The sequence below is a fragment of the Balaenoptera physalus genome, assembly GCF_965194825.1.
Source record: "Balaenoptera physalus genome assembly, chromosome: 5".
Taxonomy (NCBI): domain Eukaryota; kingdom Metazoa; phylum Chordata; class Mammalia; order Artiodactyla; family Balaenopteridae; genus Balaenoptera; species Balaenoptera physalus.
The window spans coordinates 19,902,728-19,909,469 of NC_138884.1; positions in this window are offsets into that span (position 1 = coordinate 19,902,728).

The window sequence follows — 6,742 nt, forward strand, 5'->3', positions numbered from 1 at the left end:
CCTGAAACATCAAAAAACTCAGCTTAGAGAGCATAGGGCACTTCCACTCATGGGCGTCTAAATTCGGAAAACTAAAAATCAGCAAGACACAGGCACCCCAAAGTTTAGGGCTGCTCTGTTGACAAGCACCTCCACTTGGTTACACCTTAAATATCCCAGGAAAGAGAAAAATGGATAAAGAAGTTGTGGTCCTTATGTACAATGGAATATCACTCAGCCAAGCAATCAACGTCATAAGGCTAGTAGCAGCATGATGAGTGGATTTAGGTACGACGATTCTAAGTGAAATAAGTCACACAGAAAAAGATACTTATCATAAGATATCACTTATAGAGGGAATGTAAAAACCGCTACCCTTGAACTGAATTACAAAACAGAACAGAGTCACACGTTTAGAAAACACACTATGGCTGCTTAACGGGAAAGGTGAGGTGGGGTGTTGCATAAAACAAGGGTTTCAAATTAGCTCAGATACCGTTCCATAATCACAATATGTAATAGACAAGACCTACTCCTTGCTCAGTGAACTGGACTCAACACCCCCTATTCACCGCCCAAGAATATATCTGACTAGTAAGAATCTTAAAACCTATGTATTGATATCTCTCTGTAAGTGAGTCAAGTGGGTGTAAAGCGGCATAAACACAGCAGTGAAAACCAGGCAAACCCCATTTTAAAAATCAATTACTTTTCAAAGCCCGTGAAACAAAGACAGTGAAAGAGAGAGAAATTCTTACAAAATTCGTTCAGGGGCTGTAATGCCACCTGGATTGACCATATCTAGACCCACAGCTGATTGAGATATAAGGGTGGACACTCTTGGGGCTGAGAGGTTTGGTGAGGTTGGGTGAGGAAACGCAGACCCTTTAAAGTAATACTGCGTGGTACCCATCCCATGGGTCCCAAATCTCCAGGTTCAAGGGCATCTTCCTACATCGAAAACATGCATATGAAACCCAGAAGATGGTACACCGTGTGATCGGGAAAGGTTTCTAAAACGCACCTCATTTCTCATCACCTTGTGCTCGGGTTCGCCATTCCAGCCGCTTTACTAGCAATCTCCCTCCTTGGAGAAGCAGCACCTTTAACCTCCTGTTCCGTACATGTTGCAATTTGTCCTGAGGATGAACGGGAAGAGGGGGAACCAATGAGAGACTAGCTCTAGGTGTTGGGACAGGCACAGGTCACTCTATTTTCCCATCAGGAAGAAGAATTAACCACAGGCTCAGCCTGCCGCCCGGGACCAGAATAGGGCCTGAAGCAATCCTGCGCTTTTGCGGACAGCTCCCAAGAAAGCGAGTTGAAAAATGGAGCTCAGGGGAACTGCAATTCACAAACCTGCAGACTTATAAATGATCACTCTCGTCCTCAAATATATTGGGGGAAGGCAACGAAGAGGATTTGAAAGCAAGGCAGAATTGCAGGAAACAGATTTCAGGAGGTAGATTCGAATCGCCTTTAAAGCACAGGAAAAGCGGCAAAACCTCGACAATGATGCCCTTGGCCAAAAAGGGCGTATGCGTTTTTTCCTGAATATATTCAGGAAAAAACGCATACGCCCTTTTTGGCCAACCAAGCAACCTGGAAAGGCAAATCAGCGCTGCAAAGAAGTCTCGCTTCCCAACGGTCAAAAGGGCCATGCTGAATAAAGTGTCAAAACCAGAAATGCAGGACAGGCCATGGAGAAACGGGAGCCTTGCTACGCTGATGGGCGGGATGTAAATTGCCAACAGCCACTCTGGAGAAGTGTACGGTGTGTCCTGAAACATCAAAAAACTCAGCTTAGAGAGCATAGGGCACTTCCACTCATGGGCGTCTAAATTCGGAAAACTAAAAATCAGCAAGACACAGGCACCCCACAGTTTAGGGCTGCTCTGTTGACAAGCACCTCCACTTGGTTACACCTTAAATATCCCAGGAAAGAGAAAAATGGATAAAGAAGTTGTGGTCCTTATGTACAATGGAATATCACTCAGCCAAGAAATCAACGTCATAAGGCTAGTAGCAGCATGATGAGTGGATTTAGGTACGACGATTCTAAGTGAAATAAGTCACACAGAAAAAGGTACTTATCATAAGATATCACTTATAGAGGGAATGTAAAAACCGCTACCCTTGAACTGAATTACAAAACAGAACAGAGTCACACGTTTAGAAAACACACTATGGCTGCTTAACGGGAAAGGTGAGGTGGGGTGATGCATAAAACAAGGGTTTCAAATTAGCTCAGATACCGTTCCATAAACCCAATATGTAATAGACAAGACCTACTCCTTGCTCAGTGAACTGGACTCAACACCCCCTATTCACCGCCCAAGAATATATCTGACTAGTAAGAATCTTAAAACCTATGTATTGATATCTCTCTGTAAGTGAGTCAAGTGGGTGTAAAGCGGCATAAGCACAGCAGTGAAAAGCAGCTAAACCCCATTTTAAAAATCAATTACTTTTAAAAATCCGTGAAACAAAGACAGTGAAAAAGAGAGAAAATCTTACAAAATTCGTTCAGGGGCTGTGATGCCACCTGGATTGACCATATCTAGACCCACAGCTGATTAGAGACATAAGGGTGGACTCTCTTGGGGCTGAGAGGTTTGGTGAGGTTGGGTGAGGAAACGCAGACCCTTTAGAGTAATAGTGCGTGGTACCCATCCCATGGGTCCCAAATCTCCAAGTTCAAGGGCATCTTCCTACATCGAAAACATGCATGAGAAACCCAGAAGATGGTACACCGAGTGATCGGGAAAGGTTTCTAAAACGCACCTCATTTCTGATCTCCTTGTGCTCGGGTTCGCCATTCCAGCCGCTTTACTAGCAATCTCCCTCCTTGGAAAAGCAGCACCTTTAACCTCCTGTTCCGTACAGGTTGCAATTTGTCCTGAGGATGAACGGGAAGAGGGGGAACCAATGAGAGACTAGCTCTAGGTGTTGGGACAGGCACAGGTCACTCTATTTTCCCATCAGGAAGAAGAATTAACCACAGGCTCAGCCTGCCGCCCGGGACCAGAATAGGGCCTGAAGCAATCCTGCGCTTTTGCGGCCAGCTCCCAAGAAAGCGAGTTGAAAAATGGAGCTCAGGGGCACTGCAATTCACAAACCTGCAGACTTATAAATGATCACTCTCGTCCTCAAATATATTGGGGGAAGGCAACGAAGAGGATTTGAAAGCAAGGCAGAATTGCAGGAAACAGATTTCAGGAGGTAGATTCGAATCGCCTTTAAAGCACAGGAAAAGCGGCAAAACCTCGACAATGATGCCCTTGGCCAAAAAGGGCGTATGCGTTTTTTCCTGAATATATTCAGGAAAAAACGCATACGCCCTTTTTGGCCAACCAAGCAACCTGGAAAGGCAAATCAGCGCTACAACGAAGTCTCGCTTCCCAACGGTCAAAAGGGCCATGCTGAATAAAGTGTCAAAACCAGAAATGCAGGACAGGCCATGGAGAAACGGGAGCCTTGCTACGCTGATGGGCGGGATGTAAATTGCCAACAGCCACTCTGGAGAAGTGTACGGTGTGTCCTGAAACATCAAAAAACTCAGCTTAGAGAGCATAGGGCACTTCCACTCATGGGCGTCTAAATTCGGAAAACTACAAATCAGCAAGACACAGGCACCCCAAAGTTTAGGGCTGCTCTGTTGACAAGCACCTCCACTTGGTTACACCTTAAATATCCCAGGAAAGAGAAAAATGGATAAAGAAGTTGTGGTCCTTATGTACAATGGAATATCACTCAGCCATGAAATCAACGTCATAAGGCTAGTAGCAGCATGATGAGTGGATTTAGGTACGACGATTCTAAGTGAAATAAGTCACACAGAAAAAGATACTTATCATAAGATATCACTTATAGAGGGAATGTAAAAACCGCTACCCTTGAACTGAATTACAAAACAGAACAGAGTCACACGTTTAGAAAACACACTATGGCTGCTTAACGGGAAATGTGAGGTGGGGTGATGCATAAAACAAGGGTTTCAAATTAGCTCAGATACCGATTCCATAAACCCAATATGTAATAGACAAGACCTACTCCTTGCTCAGTGAACTGGACTCAATACCTCCTATTCACCGCCCAAGATTATATCTGACTAGTAAGAATCTTAAAACCTATGTATTGATATCTCTTTGTAAGTGAGTCAACTGGGTGTAAATTGGCATAAACACAGCAGTGAAAAGCAGCTAAACCCCATTTTAAAAATCAATTACTTTTAAAAACCCGTGAAACAAAGACAGTGAAAGAGAGAGAAATTCTTACAAAATTCGTTCAGGGGCTGTGATGCCACCTGGATTGACCATATCTAGACCCACAGCTGGATGAGACATAAGGGTGGACACTCTTGGGGCTGAGAGGTTTGGTGAGGTTGGGTGAGGAAACGCAGACCCTTTAAAGTAATACTGCGTGGTACCCATCCCATGGGTCCCAAATCTCCAGGTTCAAGGGCATCTTCCTACATCGAAAACATGCATATGAAACCCAGAAGATGGTACACCGTGTGATCGGGAAAGGTTTCTAAAACGCACCTCATTTCTCATCACCTTGTGCTCGGGTTCGCCATTCCAGCCGCTTTACTAGCAATCTCCCTCCTTGGAGAAGCAGCACCTTTAACCTCCTGTTCCGTACATGTTGCAATTTGTCCTGAGGATGAACGGGAAGAGGGGGAACCAATGAGAGACTAGCTCTAGGTGTTGGGACAGGCACAGGTCACTCTATTTTCCCATCAGGAAGAAGAATTAACCACAGGCTCAGCCTGCCGCCCGGGACCAGAATAGGGCCTGAAGCAATCCTGCGCTTTTGCGGCCAGCTCCCAAGAAAGCGAGTTGAAAAATGGAGCTGAGGGGCACTGCAATTCACAAACCTGCAGACTTATAAATGATCACTCTCGTCCTCAAATATATTGGGGGAAGGCAACGAAGAGGATTTGAAAGCAAGGCAGAATTGCAGGAAACAGATTTCAGGAGGTAGATTCGAATCGCCTTTAAAGCACAGGAAAAGCGGCAAAACCTCGACAATGATGCCCTTGGCCAAAAAGGGCGTATGCGTTTTTTCCTGAATATATTCAGGAAAAAACGCATACGCCCTTTTTGGCCAACCAAGCAACCTGGAAAGGGAAATCAGCGCTACAAAGAAGTCTCGCTTCCCAACGGTCAAAAGGGCCATGCTGAATAAAGTGTCAAAACCAGAAATGCAGGACAGGCCATGGAGAAACGGGAGCCTTGCTACGCTGATGGGCGGGATGTAAATTGCCAACAGCCACTCTGGAGAAGTGTACGGTGTGTCCTGAAACATCAAAAAACTCAGCTTAGAGAGCATAGGGCACTTCCACTCATGGGCGTCTAAATTCGGAAAACTAAAAATCAGCAAGACACAGGCACCCCAAAGTTTAGGGCTGCTCTGTTGACAAGCACCTCCACTTGGTTACACCTTAAATATCCCAGGAAAGAGAAAAATGGATAAAGAAGTTGTGGTCCTTATGTACAATGGACTATCACTCAGCCAAGCAATCAACGTCATAAGGCTAGTAGCAGCATGATGAGTGGATTTAGGTACAACGATTCTAAGTGAAATAAGTCACACAGAAAAAGATACTTATCATAAGATATCACTTATAGAGGGAATGTAAAAACCGCTACCCTTGAACTGAATTACAAAACAGAACAGAGTCACACGTTTAGAAAACACACTATGGCTGCTTAACGGGAAAGGTGAGGTGGGGTGTTGCATAAAACAAGGGTTTCAAATTAGCTCAGATACCGTTCCATAATCACAATATGTAATAGACAAGACCTACTCCTTGCTCAGTGAACTGGACTCAACACCCCCTATTCACCGCCCAAGAATATATCTGACTAGTAAGAATCTTAAAACCTATGTATTGATATCTCTCTGTAAGTGAGTCAAGTGGGTGTAAAGCGGCATAAACACAGCAGTGAAAACCAGGCAAACCCCATTTTAAAAATCAATTACTTTTCAAAGCCCGTGAAACAAAGACAGTGAAAGAGAGAGAAATTCTTACAAAATTCGTTCAGGGGCTGTAATGCCACCTGGATTGACCATATCTAGACCCACAGCTGATTGAGATATAAGGGTGGACACTCTTGGGGCTGAGAGGTTTGGTGAGGTTGGGTGAGGAAACGCAGACCCTTTAAAGTAATACTGCGTGGTACCCATCCCATGGGTCCCAAATCTCCAGGTTCAAGGGCATCTTCCTACATCGAAAACATGCATATGAAACCCAGAAGATGGTACACCGTGTGATCGGGAAAGGTTTCTAAAACGCACCTCATTTCTCATCACCTTGTGCTCGGGTTCGCCATTCCAGCCGCTTTACTAGCAATCTCCCTCCTTGGAGAAGCAGCACCTTTAACCTCCTGTTCCGTACATGTTGCAATTTGTCCTGAGGATGAACGGGAAGAGGGGGAACCAATGAGAGACTAGCTCTAGGTGTTGGGACAGGCACAGGTCACTCTATTTTCCCATCAGGAAGAAGAATTAACCACAGGCTCAGCCTGCCGCCCGGGACCAGAATAGGGCCTGAAGCAATCCTGTGCTTTTGCGGCCAGCTCCCAAGAAAGCGAGGTGAAAAATGGAGCTCAGGGGAACTGCAATTCACAAACCTGCAGACTTATAAATGATCACTCTCGTCCTCAAATATATTGGGGGAAGGCAACGAAGACGATTTGAAAGCAAGGCAGAATTGCAGGAAACAGATTTCAGGAGGTAGATTCGAATCGCCTTTAAA